Genomic DNA, 23,683 nt, shown 5'->3' with positions numbered 1-23,683 from the left:
GCAGGGTTCAGGTATCATGACCCAATAGGACACATATAGGAGTCCGGGACCCCTCGGGGCCCAAACAATTGCCCAATTATTTATATTGTCGCCCAATCCGCGGATCCATGATCCACAGATCAGCAAATCCGCAAATCCACAGATGGATCTGCAGATCAAGAAAAAAATGGAAAAACGCCCACTGCATCCAAGCTCATGCAGCACATGGCAGTGAGCAGCTTGGGTTTCGGTGAATGCAGGAGGGTTGGCTGCTGGGTGTTGGGTGGTTATAGGGGTTAGCCTCATGGGTCTTTGTGCGCAATGTGGGGTTGGGTTGTTATAGGGGTAGGGTGCAGTGCTTGGGCGCAGGCCAGGCACTGTGGCCAACCGCCAACGCACATGGTCAAAGGCTGTGCCCAAACACTGCATCCAACCCCTATAACAACCCAACCCCACATTGCGCACAAAGACAGAATTTACTTTACGTTAAGAAAAACATAGAAACTCACTGTAAAAAACAAAGGTTACAGGGATGTTATAGTTAGGAAATATAATTAAATAAAACATAGAAATTCAGTTAAAAACTAGAGGTTACAGGGACATTATAGATAGGCTCACATTTTAAAAGTACAAAATCATAGAAATTAATCTATTATAGTTAGAGTTATCTTTGTTTCTTTTAGTGAATATACATACACACACACACATACATATATGTGTGTATATAAATATATATATATATATACATATAGATATATGTACATATATATATATATATATATATGTGTATATATATATATATATATATATATATATGTGTGTGTGTTTGAATATATATATTTGAATATTACCTGGTTAATTGATTTCACTTCAAGACATTAAGGGAGCTATTGCAATTTCTTCATAAAAAGTAACATACTGAGGGCCCATAATTACTCCTGCTGCCATTAATGGGAGCTACCAGGTGACTCTGGAATAACAAAAACCATAGGGAAAAAACTGGGGTACTGAGTTTTTCACCCAAATAATTCAGCTTGCCAAAGCAGACAAAATGTTCTGGTGTGAAATGGTGCACAAATTAGGAACGCTAACATTGACAATGGAGTACCAATTACCATAAGTTATCCCCCATTTCCCAGGGTGGTCTTAAAAAACTCCAACATTTCCACAACCCAGATGTACTAATACCATGTCATCAGTACTTCTGATGCAGCAACACCAATGCAACATTCTTGCTTCCCATTTACTGGGGGTTAAATGTCTGAACAGAGAGATTAATTCAATCCACACTTAGTTTTCTAGTCTTCTATGCTCCTATCACATGTGCAGGACAAGATATAAGTCGTCATTTACTATGGTTTAGTACGGGCACTCGCATGATGGATAGCAATGCACAGCATTGGATCAGTTTACTTACCACTGCACTTACCATCTGTACAACCCTTAGTAAATTGTGGCCAAACAATGATTTGACCTGATTCATAACCAGTGGAACTGGAAAATCTCCTGTGGAGTTGCTTCCAAAGATTGAGGATTTCTGCAGATGCTGTCTCCGGTCCATTTCTCGAAGCCTCTGTACAGGTTCACCCTAGATTCTAACTCTGAGGATAAAGTGAATCCTCCCAATTAACTACAATTGTGAACATCCTGCATGGCAGTATTTCAAAATCACAAACACAAGCAAACCTAATGGCTGAATTAAAATGTAATCTTTGACAAACACTAGATAAGTTAACAATCATATTTCGAATCCAAGTTGCACTAGGAGTAAAACAGGGTGTACTACCACACTTTGTTACAATATGCCTACTATCATCTTCGAAATAGTTTATCAAAAGTTTGAAGTGATGTTTGAATTGAATGTGACTGTTCATAGACATCTACATGACAAGACTGCTTTGACACTTTTATTTACACAGATGCCTTAAAGAAAACACAGTTGCCTGGGCTACAGTGTACAGAGCCTGGCCAGGCAGAGGTCAAAACTAGGGCCTCTTAACGGAATTAAACACAGAGAAATTAGTTGGAATATCTCCAAATTCAAGTAACGTCACACTCTGAAGATCAAAATCAGTATGTTTTTCTGGTATTAAATGAGAGGTTAGGGAACTAACTTTCATTAGTTAAATAAATGAAAAAGTCTGGTCATCCCTCGAAACTTTCTATGTGAGTATGCAAAAGCTCAGAGTGGGTTAAGTCATTTGCAGCCACCACAATATGAAAGGTGCTTGAAGGTTTGGATATTATTAAGCTTTCTCTTTGTTCAAATATGGACGTTGTGTATCAAAATGTTAAAAGGATAATATCTGTTTAACTACATCAACACAGATGTTTATGTAGTTCTTTAGCACTGACTTTAATGCATCCAGTCCACTTTGTGCAGGGTTTCGTTGGACAGAGCTCCTCTCCATAGCTAGAGGCTCGCCAGAAACTGAGCACTCTGATCCTTCAGGCAGGCTCCTCCAATAGACAGTCCACCTAACAGAGGCACATCCAAATATCCCTGTGGGTCAGGTCAAGAAATTTGCTTCTCCAATTTTGGAATAAAGTCCCATGCAAAGAGGTTCAAGTCATGGAGTGGAATAGACTCCTCCACACTGTCCCCTGGGTACAGCAGAATTATTCAAAAGTGGCAGTAAATTAGGTAAATGTTTTTAAAAGAGAGGGTTAGCAAACCACTGACCCTTACCCAATCCCTAAAATGTTTCTAAAATCGACACTTAACCTTTGTTTCACTCTGAAGGGGGTTCAGTGCATGATGGAAGAAAAGTTCTCCTATCACTCTTAGGTAGTTAAAATACAAAATGTCAGGAGACCTCATAGGTGCGAGATACTCTCACTGATCTTGCAGCTCTAGCCAAAACCAATCATGTCAGCACAGTCAATTTCCAGTGGATTCAGTGTGTCTTCCAGTGACATTCACTTCATAGGAACTATGGGCCAGATGTACGAAGCCTTTTCACTTTTTCAAAAGGTCTGATTCACAGAATCAGGCTGTTTGTGACTAAAAAGGGATTTTTGTTATGTATGAATACCAAAGTGCAATTCAGAAACATGTTAACGAATTGCAATTTGGGTTTCAACCAAATTGGTATTTAGAAGGGCATGTCTGGAGTGGGGTGTATTAATGTTTTGCTGACTGCACGATTGTAGGGGTAACCCACTGTTGCCTAAAACATGTTTAAGAGTAAGTTGTGGAACTACAGACTACAGGGTAACTTTTAAAGCATTTTAACTTAAACTTTATATTTTTTTAATTTAAACGCATCCCAATTGATACGTATTTAAAAATGCGAGAAGAGAAACTGTGGTGAGAGTGTATTTTGCAAAGATTACATAGTTGACCCCCAAGCAACACAACAGATTTCCCCGAAGTAATAATACTGATGCTCAAGGGGTTATTCATTCATCTTTTGAGAGTGCTGAGAGTGACAACCTAGTGTTGCATCAGAGTGAGGACAATCTTAAAATATTAGGGGCCGTATTTATACTCTGGTTGCGCCGAATTTGCGTCGTTTTTTTCGACGCAAATTCGACGCTAAACTAACGCCAACTAACGCCATATTTATACTATGGCGTTAGACGCTTCGGGCGCCAAAGTGCCCGGAGTGTGCGTCATTTTTTAGCGTGAACCCCTTCCTTGCGTTAATGATATGCAAGGGAGGCGTTCCCGTCTTAAAAAATGACTCCCAGGCCTTTACGTGGTATTTATACTCCCGGGCAAAAATGACGCCCGGGAGTGGGCGTGGCCAAAAACGGCGCATTTGCGCCGCTTTTTAACGCCTGGGTCAGGCATGGCGTTAAGGGACAAGGGGGCTCAAAATGAGCCCAGAGTGCCCTCCCCTGCCCCCAGGGACCCCCCCTGCCACCCTTGCCCACCCCAGGAGGACACCCAAGGACGGAGGGACCCATCCCATGGACATTAAGGTAAGTTCAGGTAAGTATTTTTTTTTTTTTTTTTGTGGCATAGGGGGGCCTGATTTGTGCCCCCCTACATGCCACTATGCCCAATGACCATGCCCAGGGGACAGAAGTCCCCTGGGCATGGCCATTGGGCAAGGGGGCATGACTCCTATCTTTACAATGATAGGAGTCATGTTGATGGGGGATGGGCGTCGTTAAAAAATGGGGCAAGTCGGGTTAAGACGATTTTTTCGACGCAACCTGACTTGCCCCATTTTAAGACGCCCATACGCCATTTTCCCCCTACGCCGGCGCTGTCTGGTGTACGTGGTTTTTTTCCACGCACACCAGGCAGCGCCGGTCTGGTAGCGCCGGCTAACGCCATTCAATAAATACGGCGCCCGCATGGCGCTTCAGAATGGCGTTAGACGGCGCTAAATTTTTTGACGCTAAACTGCGTTAGCGCAGTTTTGCGTCAAAAAGTATAAATATGGCCCTAGGAGTGCTCATAGGTGCAAAAGCATATCATTTCAAAGGGCACATTTGTATGAAGCGTTTAGGCTGGGAACAGGCCAACAGCCCACAGCCAAAATAAAAAGAAAATATTCTTTTTGAAGATTAACTCAGTAGCATCTGATTTAAAAACAACACATAAGGCAATCTGTCATTATATTCTATAATCAGGGCCTTTAAAGTTACTTCTTCCAACCAATAGCTGTATATCGGTAAATAGTTTTGGGGGAACGTTTATTAAGAAACCATCTTATGATAAGCGTTTGTTCATGTTTCCTTGGCCTGTTAAACTCAGTATAAGTGTGCAGGGTTTCTACGTCAGAGAGGTGTCTTGTGGTGCCCTAGGCTAAACATGAACCAATTTTTTATGAAACGTGAGTGAAGTGAAAGACAGGAAGAAAGAAGCATTTTCTGAGCCAGAGCTCTCACAGCAAGTCTGTTGCACATACAGTACTCATAAAAAGGGGGATTAGGAGGAATTAAGGTCCAGTGTATATCCTCCCAATGGAAACGTCAAGAAATATATGATACACTGTTCCTAAGTCAGAGAGAGAGGAAACCAATAGTGGGGGTCCTAAATTCTAGGAGCAAGAAACCTCACACATCCATAGGATGTCATGCTTCATCATCGGCACTGCTCCTCGTCAGACCGGCACTGCAATGTCTGACGGGCACCACCCCTGGCACATACAGTACACCCGGCTAGAATGGGAATTCTTTTAATATCACAGTAAACATCCAGCATCTATGTTCCCTGCAACATAACAGAAGGATTGGATGTGCTCCACCCTCCCTTGCAGTCCTATTCGCCACGTTATAGCTTTTCTTACATGGTTTATCATGAGTGAGTACTGGAAACTCACTCTTTTAGTATGTTTTGCTCCTCTCCACTTTCTGCATAGTTATTCTCTTTTCCTATCAATTCCTATCAATAGGTTAACTCAGGTTTGCCCCATAATTCCTTCTTTCTAACACTATTTGAAACATTTAAGTGATTCCAAAACATTTGCACTTTACGCCTTCCCTACCTCACATACTCACTCATGTGAAGACGTGATAAGGGTGTCACTTTAACAAAAGGAATGCAGATGCTCAGAACATGTCATATTCAGCACCCATTCCTATGCGAGCAGTTCTATTTATGTGATCAAATTATGAACAAAATTCCCAAGCAGACCAACTATTCAAAAGCAATCTAGACCTTACCGCATTGAATCTACATCCTAAGAAAGTTTTACAGTCGGTGTTGTCGTAGGATAGGCAAGATTAAGAATTCCTGATAGCTAACCGCTTCCAATTTGAATAAAATAATGAGAATCTGCAGTGATAATTGCTCATGAACCTGAAGGGACTTGTCAGAAACATTCGAGATCTCTGTCCTCTTCCAAAGTGCTCATCAGGGAAAACACGGATTTAACCGCAAGCAAGCGAGCCACAGCTGCAAAGACCGCGGGCACAGGCCCCTCTCCGACGGGGAAAGCATCTTAATGGAGCTCGGGTAAAATCTACAAGATAGTGTTTCATTTTCAAACCCGCAATATCTTCTTAATCCAGTCGAAAAAGTTGTCGCGGCCTCGCCACATGAATAATTATAGATATTGAAACGTGCTTTATCTGCTAGGCATAATTTGTTTTCCGCCTTCACATAATTTCCTGTTGTAAGGAAGTATTTTAGATTATACATATTTCAAGACACATCTACGGATGCCCATGAGTGAAGTAGAAAATGTTATTTCCATTATTTGAAGCATTGTTGTTAAACATAGCGGTCGGCTTATTTGCAACCAAATATAAAAATCACTTTGAAATAACGTGGCAATATTTTAGACGTATATAAAATAAAATATTTGTAACATCAGTGAAATGATATAAATATGTTACATTACAAAGCAGGGCTATGGGTTAAATGATGCCAAATTTGTAAAAATGAAAATGGAAGCAAGATTTCCTACCGCGAACATTTATAAAAAATAATGTTGATATTGCTGTTATTTCCTTAGCATCAGAGGGTAAACTTTTTTTGTATAACTAGGAAGTGCGGGGTTATAATCTTAATAAACAAGCAATGGAAAAGCCAAGGATGTAACATTGTCAAATTTTCTGATATTTTTTCAAAACATATGAAGTAGGCATTAAAAGTTTAAAAGTAATCACAATTAGCAATGCTACCACTTAACGGTGCGCCCGTGTTTGCAAAAAAAAAAGAATAAAAACTGACGGACTGCAACAATAAATTACATTATAAAGCGTGAAATTAAAACAGAAATGGAGGGTGACTGGCCCACCAGCCTTGGCACTGAAGTGGACTATTTAGTAGGCAGATGTGCACAAGTGTGCAAGCTAAATATTATCACACACACTGAAGAGAGTCAATGGCTGAAGTGGCCCGTGTTGTGGCGTGTGGAGAGACAAAACAACGTGTGAAATCTCCTTGAACAGTCACATGAATGAAGAGTGCTTCCAAAGGCTCCTTTCTCTGATCTAAATATTTATATACTCGTTACCTAAGTAAAGCCTCTCTATGCTACACCTACAAATCACCAGATTTGAAACGGCTAAAATAGAATTAAGGAGAAAATGTGTCACTGCACGAAAGTGGGACATGTTGTTGCTGTCACTCTGGGCCATAAGTGGGCTGCCGCTAGGGAGTGAGGCTGGAGAGTTTCCTTGCTGCTGTAGTCGCAATGTGAGGGCCAGGATTCCGACGGCAGAAGAGAATTAATCTGCAGATGTGCAGAAGGCTAGCAGTGTTTGTACTAGCTACAGCCTAGGGCTATCAGCAAATATAGGCCCCTATTTATACTTTTTTAGCACCGCATTTGTGTCATTTTTTGGTGCAAAAATGACGCAAACTTACAAAATATAATTGTATTTTGTAAGTATGCGCCGCTTTTGCATAAAAAAATGACGCAAATGCAGCGTTAAAGAAGTATAAATATGGGCCATAGTGCCTCATTTATGAAAAGTTAGTGCCGCCTTTACATCATTTTTTGACTCAAAAGCGGCGTAAACTTACAAAATATCATTTATATGGGGCTGGTTTATGAAAAGTTAGCGCTGCCTTTGCATCATTTTGTGACGCAAAAGTGGTGTAAACGTATAAAATATCATTATAGTTTGTAAGTTTACGCTGCTTTTGTCTCAAAAAGTGATGCAAAGACAGCACTAACTTTTCATAAATCAGGCCCATAGTGTTTCCAGTACATGTACAGAAACATTACTAGAATAACACAAATCATCATGTTTTAACTATGCTTGCCCAGCTTGAAGACCATGACAAATATAGTCATTATACAGATTTTACTGGTAAATTAATTCATTAAGAAATGCAGAAATATGTTCAATGCATACTTGGACCACTACTCTTGTGTGCTCATCTCTAGGATTTTAGCATAATTTTGATTTCCCCAAAAAAGTATGCCAAGTTTGAGGGGGCTCGATTGACTACATTACAGCAAATAATAAGTAAATAGAAACCAGGTTGGTAACCAGCTCATGCATACTCATTAGCCTGTATCTTAAAACAGTAAAAAAAAAAGAGCTGTTAATGAGCTCCTGGGCAGTCAGGTTACCCCCTGTCCAAGCAAGGACCCTCACTCTAGTCAGGGTAAGTCACACACAATCCAAATGATCCTGTGCCCACCCTCTGGTAGCTTGGCACTGAGCAGTCAGGCTTAACTTAGAAGGCAATGTGTAAAGTATATGTGCAATAAATCATACAATAACACCATTTAGTACTACCAAAATCGCACAACACAGTGTTTGTAAAAATATAGAATCTTTATCTGAATAATTGTAGGTCAAAAACGATTAGAATGCAATAAGTATACGTTGAAATATTACTGGAAAAGTAATATAAAATGTCTTTAGAATTGTAATTTTACCGTAAAAGCAATATAAAGTGTCTTAAAGTCTTCTAGAAACAAGTGTCTCTTGCAGGGCAAAGTACCTGGTTTGCGTTGAAAAATCCTCGCAAGGGGCCGCAAGGAGGAGATGCGTGGAAAACAGGTAGGTGTGCGTCGGTTTTGCCCCTTCGCACACAGACTTGCATCAATATTTTCCACGCGGGGAAGCTGTGCGTTGATTTCCGGCACGCAGACTCGGATCCTCTTCGGGTTTTGGGGTTTTCGGACGCCCCGGGGTCGGTGCGTGGAAAATCCTGGGCTTGCGACGAAGTCGCAAGCACTGAGTCGATTCCAGTAGGCGATGTGTGGAAATTTCTCCCACACGGCAGACGCGGCGTCAATTCCTCTCTGGAAGTTGGGCTGCTTCGTTCCGGGTCAGCTGTGCTTCGATCCAGTGGGCTGTGCGTCGAAGTTCCGGCCGCGTCGCAGGCGCTGCGTCGATCTTCCTGTTGCGGAGTCGGGCAGCGTCGTTCCGGGTTCGGCGTGCAGTGATTTTTCACCGAGGTGCAGGCTGTGCGTCGTTTTTCGCAGGCTGTGCGTCGTTTTTCGGCACACAAGGAATTTCTTGCAGAGACAAAGTCTTTTCTGGTCCTGAGACTTCAGGGAACAGGAGGCAAGCTCAATCCAAGCCCTTGGAGAGCACTTCTGCAGCACAGCAAGAGAGCAGCAAGACAGCAGGGCAACAGCAAGGCAGCAGTCCTTCACAGAAAGCAGTCCGGTGAGTCCTTTGGGCAGCCAGGCAGTTCTTCTTGGCAGGATGCAGGTTCTGATTCAGGTTTCTTCTCCAGGGAGTGTCTGTCTTGGTAGGGCAGGGGCCCTGTTTTTATACCCAAAAGTGCCTTTGAAGTGGGGGAGACTACAAAGAGTGGCTCAGAAGTGCACAAGTTCCCCTTTCAGTTCAATCCTGTCTGCCAGGGTCCAGTAGGGGGTGTGGCAGTCCTTTGTGTGAGGGCAGGCTACTGTCCATTGTCATGTAAGTGTTCCACCCTCCATCCTCCCAGCCCAGGAAGACCCATTCAAAATGCAGATGTGTGCAAGTGAGGTTGAGTATCCTGTGTGTTTGGGGTGTGTCTGAGTGAATGCACAAGGAGCTATAAACTAAACCCAGCCAGACGTGGATTGTAAGGAACAGAAAGATTTACGTGCAGAGAAATGCTCACTTTCTGAAAGTGGCATTTCTAAAATAGTAATATTAAATCCAACTTCACCAGTCAGCAGGATTTTCTATTACCATTCTGGTCATACTAAATATGACCTTCCTACCCCTTTCAGATCAGCAGTTACCACTCAAACACTGTATGAGTGCAACCCCAATGTTAGCCTATGAAGGGAGAGAGCATCTGCACTTCAGCACTGGTTAGCAATGGTAAAGTGCGCAGAGTCTAAAAACCAGCAAAAACAGTGTCTAAAAAGTGGAGGGAGGCAGGCAAAGAGTTAGGGGTGATCACCCTAAGGCTGTCAGGTCTAACATGTGTCCCCCTGAGCTGAAAGTGGGGAGAGCTACCCAACCTCCTGGGAGCTCTCATCGCTAAGGCGGAAGTATCTAGAGAGACCATCAGCATTGGCGTGGTCAGTCCCCGGGCGATGCTCCACCATAAAGTCCATCCCCTGTAGGGAAATTGACCACCTTAAGAGTTTAGGATTTTCACCCCTCATCTGCATGAGCCATCTGAGGGGCCTGTGGTCTGTCTGAACCCGGAAGTGAGTCCCAAACAGGTATGATCTCAGCTTCTTCAATGCCCAGACCACAGCAAATGCTTCTCTCTCAATAGCACTCCACCTCTGTTCCTGTGGTAATAGTCTTCTGCTAATAAAGACTACTGGTTGGTCTGAGCCCTCCTCATTTAGCTGTGCTAGAACAGCCCCTGTGCCATGTTCTGAAGCGTCTGTCTGCACAATAAATTCCTGGGAGTAGTCAGGGGCCTTGAGCATGGGGGCCGTGCACATGGCTTCTTTCAGAGAATCAAAGGCTTTCTGTCAAGCCTCTGTCCACCTTACCAACCTAGGTTGCTTTTTGGAGGTAAGTTCTGTCAAGGGTAACACAATGGTGCCATAGCCCTTGACAAACCTACGGTAGTATCCAGTGAGGCCTAAAAAGGCTCTTACTTCAGTCTGTGTTCTAGGTGGTTCCCAGGCCTTGATAGTTTCAATCTTGGCCTGGAGTGGCTGCACCTTGCCACCACCTACTAGGTGTCCCAAGTACAACACGGAACCCTGCCCAATCTGGCAATTACTGGTCTTGATGGTCAGGCCTGCCTGTTGCAGGGCCTGAAGGACCTCCTTGAGGTGGAGCAGGTGTTCCTCCCAGCTGGAACTATAGACAGCTATGTCATCTAGGTAGGCTGCGCAGTAGGCCTCCTTACCAGCTATGACCCTGTTTACCAACCGTTGGAAGGTAGCGGGGCATTTTTCAACCCAAACGGCATCACCCAGAACTGGTAATGGCCATCAGGTGTGGAAAATGCAGATCCCTCTTTTGCCCCCTCATTCAGGTCGATCTGCCAGTATCCTGATGTAAGATGTAAGGTGTGGAAAATGCAGATCTCTCTTTAGCCCCCTCAGTCAGGGAGATCTGCCAGTATCCTGATGTAAGATCAAACTTACTCAGGAACTTGGCCATCAGCTCGGGGGATGGGGTGAGCGTCAGTCCGTGTGACTGAGTTGAGACCCCGGTAGTCCACGCTGGCCCAGGGACTACTGGATTGCTCGATGACCCCTAAGGTCAACAACTTGGAGACCTCTTCCTTGATGCTGGCCTTGACCTTATCCGATAACCTGTGAATTTTGTCTGTCTTTGAAGTTGGGGAGACTACAAAGAGTGGCCTAGAAGTACACAAGTTCCCCTTTCAGTTCAATCCTGTCTGCCAGGGTCCCTGTCAGGCCCTCCACCCTCCCAGCCCAGGAAGACCCATTCAAAATGCAGATGTATGCAAGTGAGGCTGAGTATCCTGTGTTTGGGGTGTGTCTAAGTGAATGCACAAGGAGCTGTAAACTAAACCCAGCCAGACATGGATTGTAAGGCACAGAAAGATTTAAGTGCAGAGAAATGCTCACGTTCTGAAAGTGGCATTTCTAAAATAGTAATATTAAATCCAACTTCACCAGTGAACAGGATTTTCTATTACCATTCTGGCCATACTAAATATGACCTTCCTACCCCTTTCAGACCAGCAGCTACCACTGAAATACTGTATGAGGGCAGCCCCAATGTTAGCCTATGAAGGGAGAGAGCATCTGCACTTCAACACTGGTTAGCAATGGTAAAGTGCTCAGAGTCTAAAAACCAGCAAAAACAGTGTCTAAAAAGTGGAGGGAGGCAGGCAAAAAGTTAGGGTAACCACCCTAAGGCTGTCAGGTCTAACAACCGTGAAAAGCTGAGGCAAAATTCCTGGTGTCGGTGAGGCATGCTTGATCTCCCCGCATTGCTTGTGCTCAGGAGATTAGGTGCTGAGTGCCCCAGGGGCCCAGTCAGCACTGCACACCTCAGCACACATTGCTGTGGTCAGCCATTGTAGTGTCTGTGGAGTAGCTCGCCTAGGCATCCCCTTGGTGCCTCCTGTAAGTGCTGGGCCCTGCATTGCCCACAACTAGGAGGCCCCATCTTGGTGGGCCTGACCACCTGGCAGTACTACATACATCAGAGAAACTTGGGTGCATGCCCCCCCACCTACCTGACACAGAGGGGCCCACCTGAGCAACGCAGAGAAGCCACAGGCGGCCTATGCAAATCCCTACCAGCAGGATCAGGTCCTCTCCATGCGGCTCGAGCTGCGGGGTGGGTTACTGAGAGCTTCAGGTGGCTCTCTTTCGGCGCGTGCTGCATGACAAGGGTCTTACCACACTGGGAGGCATAACAGATTGTTAAAGCTTGAAGTGAGGGACCCGAGGCCAGGAAATTAAAGGTTCTGCAGTGGGGATATGCATGAACACGCATTCTCCTCCCTCCAAAGCCTGCCGAATCCCATTAGATGAAACCAAGACTTCACAGACAGATGAGGCCCCAGCTGCAGGACCAGTGATCTAACAAGGACACCTGCTCCACAAGCACGGAACCACTGTGACTTACACAGGACTAACAAGGGGTTGAGTGGTGATGCTCCTGTGCTATTTTTTTTTTTTGTAGCTCCCTTCTCCTGAGTTGTGGGGCTGCAGAAACTGGATGATGGGGTGTGTGCCAGTGCAGTGCTGATTGGAAGGTGACCCCTGAGCCGGGATTCACCTTTGCTGCACCACAGATGAGGTAGGGGACATGTCCTTACCCTTGTCCTTCCCCATTTGGGAACACAGTAGCATTTAACACAGCAATAATCAGGATGTATTGGCCCAGATGAATCTCTGGGGGGAGCGTGTGCTCCCCCACGAATGTCTAGAACAGAGTAGGCAATTGATCCTAATTTCTTCCTCTAATACGAGAGACACACACCATGAGGTACCGTCGGGCTCTGGTGGTTGATGGTTGGATAGACTCCTATTCCATGGGACCCCGGATGCAATGACTAGACAGTTGACTTGAGTCCTCAACCCCCTAGCAGTGTGACCACCAGCGGCAATGTTTACAGGAACTTGGTTAAACTGAAAAACACCAAACCTCCACCTCCCCAGAGGTCCACCACCACCCAGCCAGTAGACCCCATTCGCCAGCTGGAGTCCACTCTTTGAAAAACATACTAGAATGTTTGATAAGGTATTACAGGTCATACGAGACCCCAAAAGCACTATGGTGGCCCAACTAGGAGCCATCCAGAGGGAAACCATTCTTCTACGGGTGGAGCATGCCAAGCTTGCAGAGAGGGTGGCTGAGGCAGAATCCACCCTGACATCCATATGGACCTCCCTGATCTCAGTACAAGACCAACTCAAGCTCCTACAGGTGGAAGTGCAAAACCTCAATGCGCAAGCCGAGGATGCAGAAGGCTGCTTGAGGTGCAAAGATGTTCACTTCTTGGTGTTCCCCAAAAGGGCAGAGTGTCCAAATACAGAACTCTTGAGAACTGGCTGTTCCAAACTATCTTGCCAAACTGGGTCCCCAAATTCTTCTCAGTGGAAATGGCACATCACATTCCTGGTTGACTGCCTGCACCGGGGAGGCCATACCATGGCCAGCGATTGCATCTCTACTCAATTACAGAGACTTAATCCTTTAATTGTTTCGTGCAAAAGGTCCTTGGTCCTAAAATGGGAACCACATCATTGCCTATTCTGATTACATAGTGGAAGTTCAACACAACACATTCGGAGCAGTGAAAGCATGACTGCGTGACTTGGGCTTTTTCTATGCCCTACTTTTCCCTGTGAAACTCAGAGTGCTGGACAGAGACCCACTTATTTTTTCACTTCTTAAGAAGCATGGACTTGGCTGCAATCCAAGGGCATCTTGGAATGGTTGGAGGTGGAAGAGAGTCTGGACTTACAAGGATGATTAGACAGGAAAAACAGACGCAACTCCACCCACTCAGGTCTCAAGCACAACTCACCAGTGAACAAGCAGCAAAAGAGCGCACACAAGTGGTGGCTGAATTATTGCCCCATGGGACTAATAGATTCCATGCACTGGGAGCTGACGCAGACCAGGAGTCGGTGCTGGGTGCCCCGGTGTCAGTGGCCTAAGATGGGTATTCCACCATTGTCTCAAAGCGATATCATCAAAGAGAACTTCCGGATGAGTGAGACTTATTACTTTAGCAAGTTAATTGACTGGGTTTTTGTCGGGGGAAAAGGGGGCAGCTGGAAGGGCGACACCATGGGTGTCACTGGAGGATATCATTGCCCCTGATGCACTTTTGGGACCTCTCAACGAGAGCAGAGATGTCTGGAGCTGCCTATGACTTTATTGGGTACATCTATAAGCCTGTCCCAGAAAAGACTTTTGTGAAGAGTGCTCAATATATTAGCAACATTTTGAACAATGAATATTAGATTCAAGATAGTGTGGCATGAGGCCTGTTGGTGCCAATGGAATGGGTGTTTGGTTTTGTCTATTATTTGGTTTGTAATGGGTGCTGGTTTGGGTGGAGGAAAATGTGGGATTGAAGATACATCCCTAATGTTCATTGACAATGTTCTTAGGCCTCTAAGTAGGGGGCTATATACACATGCATCATGGCCATAACATATAATACATTAACATGGAACATTCGGGGACGGCAACTCCAGTACGCCATCACAGGGTATACACCTACCTCAGGTGGAGAGATATCCACGTAGCCTGTCTAGAGGAGACATATCTGACTACCAATGAACTGTACAAAGTTGCCCAACATTGGAGCAGGCAGGTATTTGGTACAGGGTACCCAGCATTTAAGAGGGGGGATGCTGATTTGGAGTCCGCCAGGTGTCCCATTTGTTAAAAGTAGAACTGTGATAGACTCAGAAGGCCGATTCATGCTCATAGAGGACACAGTAGATGGGAGATGACTGGCAGTTGTCTCATTCTATGCCCCTAACACACTTCAGGGAGATTTTCAATGCACATTATTCCCTGCATTGCTTCTTATTTCCATGTCCCCTAGCATATTGAGGGGAGACTTCCACTGTTGACACAGTACCTCCTTAGATTGATCAGTGCACCCACTTCCTGGGACCTGGGATCTAACTGCGACAAAACACTTCAGGGACTAGACAACTGCAACACAACTCTATGGTATTTGATGCCTGGGTCACTCTGATGATGCAGAATACTCTTAATATGCCCCAGGGCACCAGGTCCACACCAGACTGGACTACTTGTTTTGCAATGCAGAACTATGGCTCCGGTCCCAAAGCTTGGAGTACCTAGGCTGCACCTTTTCTGACTATGGCCCATTCAAAATGACACTATATTAAGACGACCAGGGGATAGCGGGCTTCCCTCCTCCTCAGTGTGTTATTGTTGGAGGGGCAAGTCCTTGCTGCTGAATGAGAAAAGATAATGGTGATTCACACTAGGACAAGACTACGCGACCTAAGGAACCAACATAGGGAGGAGTCACAATGACTTAATAATATTGATCTTAGGGCATCCCTGGCTCATCAACATGTAGAAGGAGAGAAACCGGGCCATACATTGGTGTGGTTGCTGTGCTCATTGGTTCCGAGGACTATTTTAGGAGCAATCTGTACGATGGTGGGTACCATTGTATTCTCCCAAGCTGAAATATGTGAGACCTTTGCGCAGAGATGAGCGTCTATATTCCCCCCATCAAGTCCTCCTGATAAACTCATCTGGCGATATCTTGCAGAGGCCAAACTACCCCGACTCAGCCTCCTCCAGGCTCAAGACCTCGAACAACCGTTGCAACTTGAGGAAGTAAGAGCTGCTATAGGTCAGACGGTGTGCAACATTTGGCATGACCTTTGCTCCCAAATTGCTTGCAGTTTACCAGGAATCACATCACCAGGACAGGCTCCCTCCTTCCCTTTGCCTTTAATAGTGGTTCTTCTCAAAGCCAATAGAGACTCTCTCGAGGTAAACTCCTACCAGCCTTAATCAATGCTCCGTATTAATTATAAGATTGTCAGTTAAGCCTTGGCTGATCATTTACTCCCATTGCTTCACACCCTGGTCCTCCCAAATCCATGGGCTATGTCGCTTAACACGTACCGCCTGTGTCACATCATGGATAGGAGCATGGGAGCTCCCAGTGGCTTTTCACTAGAGTTTGAAAAAGCATTTGACACCCTTGAGTGGTCACACTTGATACAGTTTTGGAGGCCCTGGTAGTGAGTCCTAAATTCCTAAAATGGGTCAGGTTGCTGTATGTGGTGCCACGAGCCAGGGTTTTGACAGAACATCAGATCTCTTCGCCGTTTGATATTGGTAGGGGCACGTGACAAAGGTGCTCCCTCTCTCCTGTGATTTTCGCACTGGCCATGGAACCTCTGGTGACCCTATTGAGAGTGAAAGGCCCAGAGTGGGCTGTACAGGTTGGCCCCAATGGCATATGGTTTCACTATATGTGGATTTTGTCCTGGTCTACCTGGATGATCCAGGGCGAGACCTCCTGGCATTTTACACCCTTCTTGATCGCTTTGGGGACATGACGGGGCTCTTTGTCAAGGGGGGTAAGTTATGCATTTTCCCGCTTAGACCAACAGAGCGAATAGAATTGGCGGAAGTGGAATATCACTGTCTCCCATGGAGGTTGGAGACCTTCCACTACCTAGGAGTGAACGTCTATCACACAAATAGAGACCTCCTTGACGGCAATCACGGTAGAGCCTTGGCCTCACTGTGTCAGTCTGTGTGCTTCTGGACACTCTTGCCCTTATTGCCATTGGTTGGGTCCTCCATAGCGAAGATCTTACTATTATCACGCCCTATTCTATTTCTTTGCAACAATACCACTGACCCCAACTAGGGCTTTCTTTGGAGACCTACGGAGACTACTTTCTGACCTTATATGGGTGGGATCATGCAAGCAAGTTTCAATTAGCATACTCCAGGGTCTACTTCTGGAGGGTGGCTTAGGAGTGCCAGACCTTGAGCTTTATTTTGCGGCGGTGCAATTACAATGGCCCATATGGTGGCTGATGGGAGACATGTAGGGTGAGAGCCACCTAGTCAAAAACAAACTAGATGGGATGACTATATTGGACTGGCTCGATACCAGTAGGTTGACACGAATCCCGTTAAATACACACCTTCAAGTCTTGTGAGTGTGTATGATGGAACCTTTTAGGATCCTGAAAGACTCTCTAGGATGATAATGTAAGTGTTAGAACGTTGTGAAGTGAATACATTTAGAATGTTGAGTTTGAGGTTACACGCTGAAGAATAAAGACGTGTAATACACAGCTCCATGTGTGGCATATTCATTGGTTGGTACCCAGGCTGGGGAGGACACTACACACATTAAGCACTCACTATGGGTCTTATATTTCTTCATCAGGAAATCAGGGATTTTCATATTGTTTTAAAGAGTGAAACTTACATTGTTACACATAGTCATGGAAACCATGAAATGGTACAAATTAATTTTGACATTTTGCACCATACTGAAGGTGTGTAGATGATTGAGAGGAAGAGAAAGGCCCAATTGTGCTGTTTGGCACTGCCAGGAGGACTATTGACTCCTAGTTTGCATCTCTCTGTTAACTGGCTCCAGCTCCTTGATTCTCCCATAGGGCCAATGGGGAGTACAGCTGCTGTACCCCTGGGATAACTATGCTGGACTGACCCCTGCATGAGTGGGCACCATGGACTTTTGAAGCTGCACAATGTTACACAAGAGTAGGCTGTGGGCCTGAGTGAGTGGGAAGTGCTAATACCGAGTGTGGTTTTCTGTTGGTGACCTGTGTGGTAGTGTTGTAGAGCTTGAGCCACCCTAAGTCAAGAGCCCATCAAGACAAAGCAGGTCAGTTCTAGAATCTTTACAGAGAAATTGCTGTGTCAGGAAGAGGAAACCCTTTCCCAGAGGCTGGCAGCGCTCCAAAAGTGGGACTCAGGGGAAGGAGCAGCCCTGGTCCAGAAAGCCCCTAGCTGCTCCCAACCCCCTTTCTTTGTTTGGGAGGCTCTGCTGAGGAAAACACTGCAAACCTCACTGAGATCTGTGTAGAAGAGATCAAGATATTGATTTTTAGAATCATCACGTGTGGCTTTCTCTCCTTTGCCATGGGTGCCCTTGAGTTTGTGGCACGCATCTGGAGCTGCGAAAAACCCACACGCAAGACCCACGCCTTTGACATAGCCGAGATGCAGCATCGATTGCTGCAGCAGGTACAGTGGCAACAGGACCCAGAGGCCTCAGTATACCACTGAATACTGATTATTGTTGTATTCTGTAATTCAAACAGCAGTCAGGGGGCCCGTTTCCTTCCTTACACTAGGGCTCATGACACACTGGCTATGCTACTAACGACAGAGTCCTTTGAAGTATGCTGCTTTCAAAAACATAAAGAAGATTGTGTGCTTTCATGATATCTAATATATTTTGCAGCACATTTACCAATCTTTCATGCAGTTCAATGCAGCAAACCACCTTATGGCAATGGGTGAATGGTCAAGAATGTGTTGTACTTAACATTATGCAGCATATTCCTGTCATTTTCTAGCGCTGGTGCACTTTTGGCTGCCTAGTGCCAAAGCAGGCACCCTTGTGTCATGTTTCAAAGGGCACCTTCCTGCACAAAAAACACCAGGAGAGGCACACATAGAAAGAGGAAAAAATAAGGAGAAATATAGATATTTCTCCTCGTTGTGCCTCTGGTGGGGAGGCGCACAACTCTGACACATTACCCAGGTCTACCAGTGTTGGTAAATCTGAGAATGCATCAACATGCATGAGAACGCCTATGCTCCACCCATGGCTTGCCTCCCTTCCACACAGTAATGAAAAGCAAGGATTTGTACTGCTTTGTGTTACTCTAAATTTATCAAGCCCTGCGGGGCCACGCATGGTGGTCTTGCATGCCATGATAAATCTCATTTAGGTTTTGTGTCATCCTTGTGGCCCCTTGTGGCAAGGGCGATGCAAAACGTAGGTAAAGCGGGACCTTTGAATTGTCGGTTCTGTTTTTTTTTAGTGAGAAAAAGGTTTCATAATGTAGTGTGAAATGCTGTCTTTAAATCGGGTAAACGCCTGACAGTAATGTGATTACGTAATTATTAGGAAGATACATCTTATCCCTATAAATACAAGATCAGTTTCACTTGTAAGCACTCTAATCAGGATCGCTTTCTTATTAAAGTAACTCTTCTCAGACACATATGTGAAAGCCTGAGAGCATCCTGCCATCTGTGTGCTTTCCTCTAATGAGCATCTTCTACCACCAGCGAAAGGCCAGTTTTAGAGCACTGATTAGTGAGAGATGAACTTCTAATCTCAAGTATAATAATAGGATGCTTTGTCTCATTATGTTAATTCTCATTTTTTGGTGCTGTGACTTAATAATAAGCTCCCTTTGATGTGCCAGACATCACCTCTCTCGTTGTTCTTTTGAAGTCCAGACCTAAGCAGACTTCATGTATTGGTGGCTCGGAATGCAGTCATTAACGTAATGACAAATACTGCTAATCTGCATTACACACGAGGCCATTGTTAGAAAAATATGAAAAACAAGTAACGTTTTCAGGTTGCCCTTTTGTTTCTCAATCTGATTTGATGTTGTATTACCTTGAAAAAAACATAAAACATTGAGATGATTTTAAGTTAAAAGTAAGGCGTCAATTCACCCTAATGCCAGGCCCAGTGGAGGTGACATCACAATCCTCTGATTCGTAATGAAATGGGTTAATCCCTTGCCCCATCCTAAACCCATCTATAACATATTTGTACTGAGGAGCGAGGGTAAGAATAAATAATGTAAACCACTCACTCAAGCCCTGTTTAATATCTGTTCTCTTTGCTGCCTTCAGATCCCTGGCAGCGGGCAGCAAGGGCAACGCAGTGGTATCAGAGGGCATCTGAAGTGTAGCCAGTGATTCTCCTGGCTACCCTTCCTTGGATCGATGGGCTAAGATTTGCCATATGTCAGGAGAGTGACCAGAGAAACTGTCAATCACATTTTAAGGGAGGAATATTATGGAGAAACAAATACAAGAATCTGGGGCATCAGTATTGATGCGCCAGATTTTTTGCATCCTCACACCGCCACCTAACAACGCCATTGGTGCGCCTTATTTACAATAAGGCGCATCATGGTGCACGTTAATCTAACAGCATCAACATTTTTTACGCTATTGTGGTACTTTCCTGGACTAGCATCAAAAATGTTGACGCTAGTGCAGCAAAGTGCAAGGAGGCCCACTGACTTCAATTGGTGCGTCCTTTTAACACCAAAAATGACGCAATTAAATCTTGAAGATTTCACTGCACCATTTTTGCAGACTTCCTAGCGCCAAAACGCCCCCTTTGCCTACACTATACCTAGCCCAAAATGCATCTACAGTCTTTACTGTTTTAAGTGTATTTCGTGCATGGCGTAATTCACAAAGTTAGCTTGTTCTCATTCTCTTTAATCTGCATCGTTCACCTCATGCCTGTGTGCAAAAAGTGTGCTGGCAGTATGGATATGGGGTAGGCAGTTGTGTAGGTCAGTGTATCCGGTGAATCTATGCGCACCTGGTGCTTTACTTTCACAATACCAGGCAAGGCCTTTCCTAGGACAGGGAGGAATGGGCATAGAGGACACATATATCCTTATAGCTTGCAGCATCCCATTCCACCAGAGCTCATATAGCGCCTCAAGGTTGGTATGTGCGACTTCTTGTCTATCAGTGAGTTATAAATGAAACTAGCAACATGGGCATTTGAACACCCATTGATATCCAGGTGGAGATCCCAGGGCTCGCCTACATAAGCAAAACACAATCTCCATCTGTGGGGCATCGCCACTTTCATTTTTTGTATACTGAAAGAGCCGGACTATGCAGTAGTCCACAACATAAAACCCCTCAGTGATGGACTCCTGTGCTGCTGAGGTACAATGCCACATCTTCCATGCACAAAATGTACCTCATAAATATGACCCTGGAACTTTACATGATCCGGATTTCAGACCAGCGCTAACGGGCCAAATCATTATTTCCCCATCTGGGGCCCACATTTGTGATCAATTGTGATCAGTGGTTCATGTGCCTGCTGCAGAGAGGTATGCGTAACCTGATTGTGGAAGGACTGAATCAACCTATTACCCTCACGCATAAATTAATCTGACATCAAGCACTCAAGCACTGTATAATTGAAATTATTCCTCTTAAGAATGCAGATTTGGTGCAATTTAAAAACGTGAGATAAAATATGACAGCTTTTCGCGAACAATGCAAATCGGAGAAATCCTATTTGCGGTAAATGGCTCAGAATGCTTCCAAGGCTGCAAAGGCCGAATGTCTCACAAAAGCCCTTCGAGACAAGCAGCGGCTAAGCCTCTCCTTGGTGATGTATTCTTCATGCTTCAATAAAGCACTGCTGAAAGCTCCGAGGCTTGAGTGACGCTCCATATCTTCATCCACTTTAACATTGAGTTAATGAAAGAATTAGCGCACGGGGACCTTTTAACTAATGTGAGGAGGGACTCCCTCTCCCTGACCATTCAACACAGCCGTGCGGTTCTGGAACAAAGTACACTGCTGCTTTTCTGCTTCCTGTGTTCTTATGCATCGCTTACACCCGGTGCAAGGCTGGAAATTAGCCACAGCATTTCACCTGCACATGTAAGTATAGAGGGCCTGAATCAGAAAGCCATTTGGGTAAACTAGGGGGCATATTTATACTCCGTTTGCGCCGAATTTGCGTCGTTTTTTTCGACGCAAATTCGGCGCAAAACTAACGCCATATTTATACTTTGGCGTTAGACGCGTCTAGCGCCAAAGTATGAGGAAAGAGCGTCATTTTTTTGCGTGAACGCCTTCCTTGCGTTAATGAGATGCAAGGTAGGCGTTCCCGTCCAAAAAAATGACTGCGACACAAATGCGTCGTATTTATACTCCTGGGCAAAAATCACGCTCGGGAGTGGGCGGGGCAAAAAACCCCGCTTTTGCGCCTCTTTTTAACGCCTGGGTCAGGGCAGGCGTTAAGGGACCTGTGGGCTCAAAATGAGCCCACAGCTGCCCTCCCATGCCCCCAGGTACCCCCCCTGCCACCCTTGCCCACCCCAGGAGGACACCCAAGGATGGAGGGACCCATCCCAGGGACATTCAGGTAAGTTCAGGTAAGTATAAATTTATATTTTTTTTATATTTTTTTTTGGCATGGGGGGCCTGATTTGTGCCCCCCTACATGCCTCAATGCCCAATGACCATGCCCAGGGGACATAAGTCCCCTGGGCATGGGCATTGGGCAAGGGGGCATGACTCCTGTCTTTACTAAGACAGGAGTCATGTAAATGGCGTCTGGGCGTCGTTAAAAATGGCGCAAATCGGGTGGAGGCGATTTTTTAGCGTCAACCTGACTTGCACCATTTTTAAGACGCCCTAACGCCATTTTCCCCAACGCCGGCGCTGCCTGGTGTACGTGGTTTTTTTTCCACGCACACCAGGCAGCGGCGGTCTGCTAGCGCCGGCTAACGCCATTCAATAAATACGGCGCCCGCATGGCGCTTCAGAATGGCGTTAGCCGGCGCTAAACTTTTTGACGCTAAACTGCGTTAGCGCAGTTTAGCGTCAAAAAGTATAAATACGGGCCTAAATTTACAAAGCAAATGGCTAGATTGACGAGATCAAGGAATTCACAATAGCTGTATTTTCACATTTGAGTTGATTCATCCCTACCTAGTAGTATCCAGTATTGCATTATGCAAACCACGTGGAAAGTGTTGTGGGTGTTCACAAACGTCTCCACGACCCATTTTAGATACAATCAAAAATGTACTTCTCATCAAGGACAGATGCACTGGGAAAGGTGAAGATCAGTGTCTCCTACTCTTTTCACTTCTGTGGATCCCCACTTAATCATTACTGGAACCCAGGGAATCCCACTGAATCATTATTGGAATCTAAAGACTCTCACTAAGTCATCACTAGAAGTAGGGCTCAACAGTTTATGTACTTTGGATGATTTGAACCGCAAAACAATTCACAAAAAATTCCGAAATGAGCATTCATCAAGCATTCATCGAACACACAAATGGTGAAATATTTTAGTTCATTCACAAACAAATAGAAAAAAAAAAAAAAAAAATGTAATGGTATAGATAAAGCTTTTCTACATTTTACTGAGGCCACTAAGCATTCAGATTATATTCTTTTTCATGTATTTACTCATGTCTGATAAATCAATCTGAGGATACTTACTTAATTTTTAGCCTTCGATTTCAAATTCCTTCACAGATACATAACATTTTAAAATGTTCAATTTTGCATTTTGCTTCTTTATTAAAACACACTTTATTAATCTGTTAATTTTATTTAATTTTCTAAGCAGTCATGGACACCCCGAATCTGCTTCGTAGACCCCCAGGAGTCCCCACACCACAGGTTAAGAATCACTGGTGTAGATTAAGAAGGGAATATTTTTCCCATGAACCATAAATAAATGAATACAGGTAATTTTTCCCCAAGGAAGGAAAAAACAATGCAGGATCATTTTTGCATTTACCATTTTACGCTCTGTAGTGTTCCACATGCAGGAGTGCCCCCGTGAGCCACAAAACCTTTCCTAGAGTACTAAATGAAACTTATGTCTGTTGCAGGCTTCCAGGTGTCCTCGGGAAAACCTGTGTGAACTTGTGAAATTTGTAAGTCTGACATGGGTAGTACACCTCGATGTATATTTTTACAAATCTCTTTGTGAACCAGGCACAGAGAGCAGTTTCAATGAAACTCATGGAAAGGTTCCATCAAAGATTCATTGGTCATAGCTAAGTGCTCTATCTGTATTAGGGGCGAGCATGGGGAATCAGTAATGCATGCAACCACACATACCCAACAAAAGCCTGCAAGGTGAAAAGGCAAAAATACAATGAGCACA

This window comes from Pleurodeles waltl, chromosome 2_1 (assembly GCF_031143425.1).
Source record: "Pleurodeles waltl isolate 20211129_DDA chromosome 2_1, aPleWal1.hap1.20221129, whole genome shotgun sequence".
In the NCBI taxonomy this organism is placed as follows: domain Eukaryota; kingdom Metazoa; phylum Chordata; class Amphibia; order Caudata; family Salamandridae; genus Pleurodeles; species Pleurodeles waltl.
Note: the sequence above shows the minus strand (reverse complement) of the source record.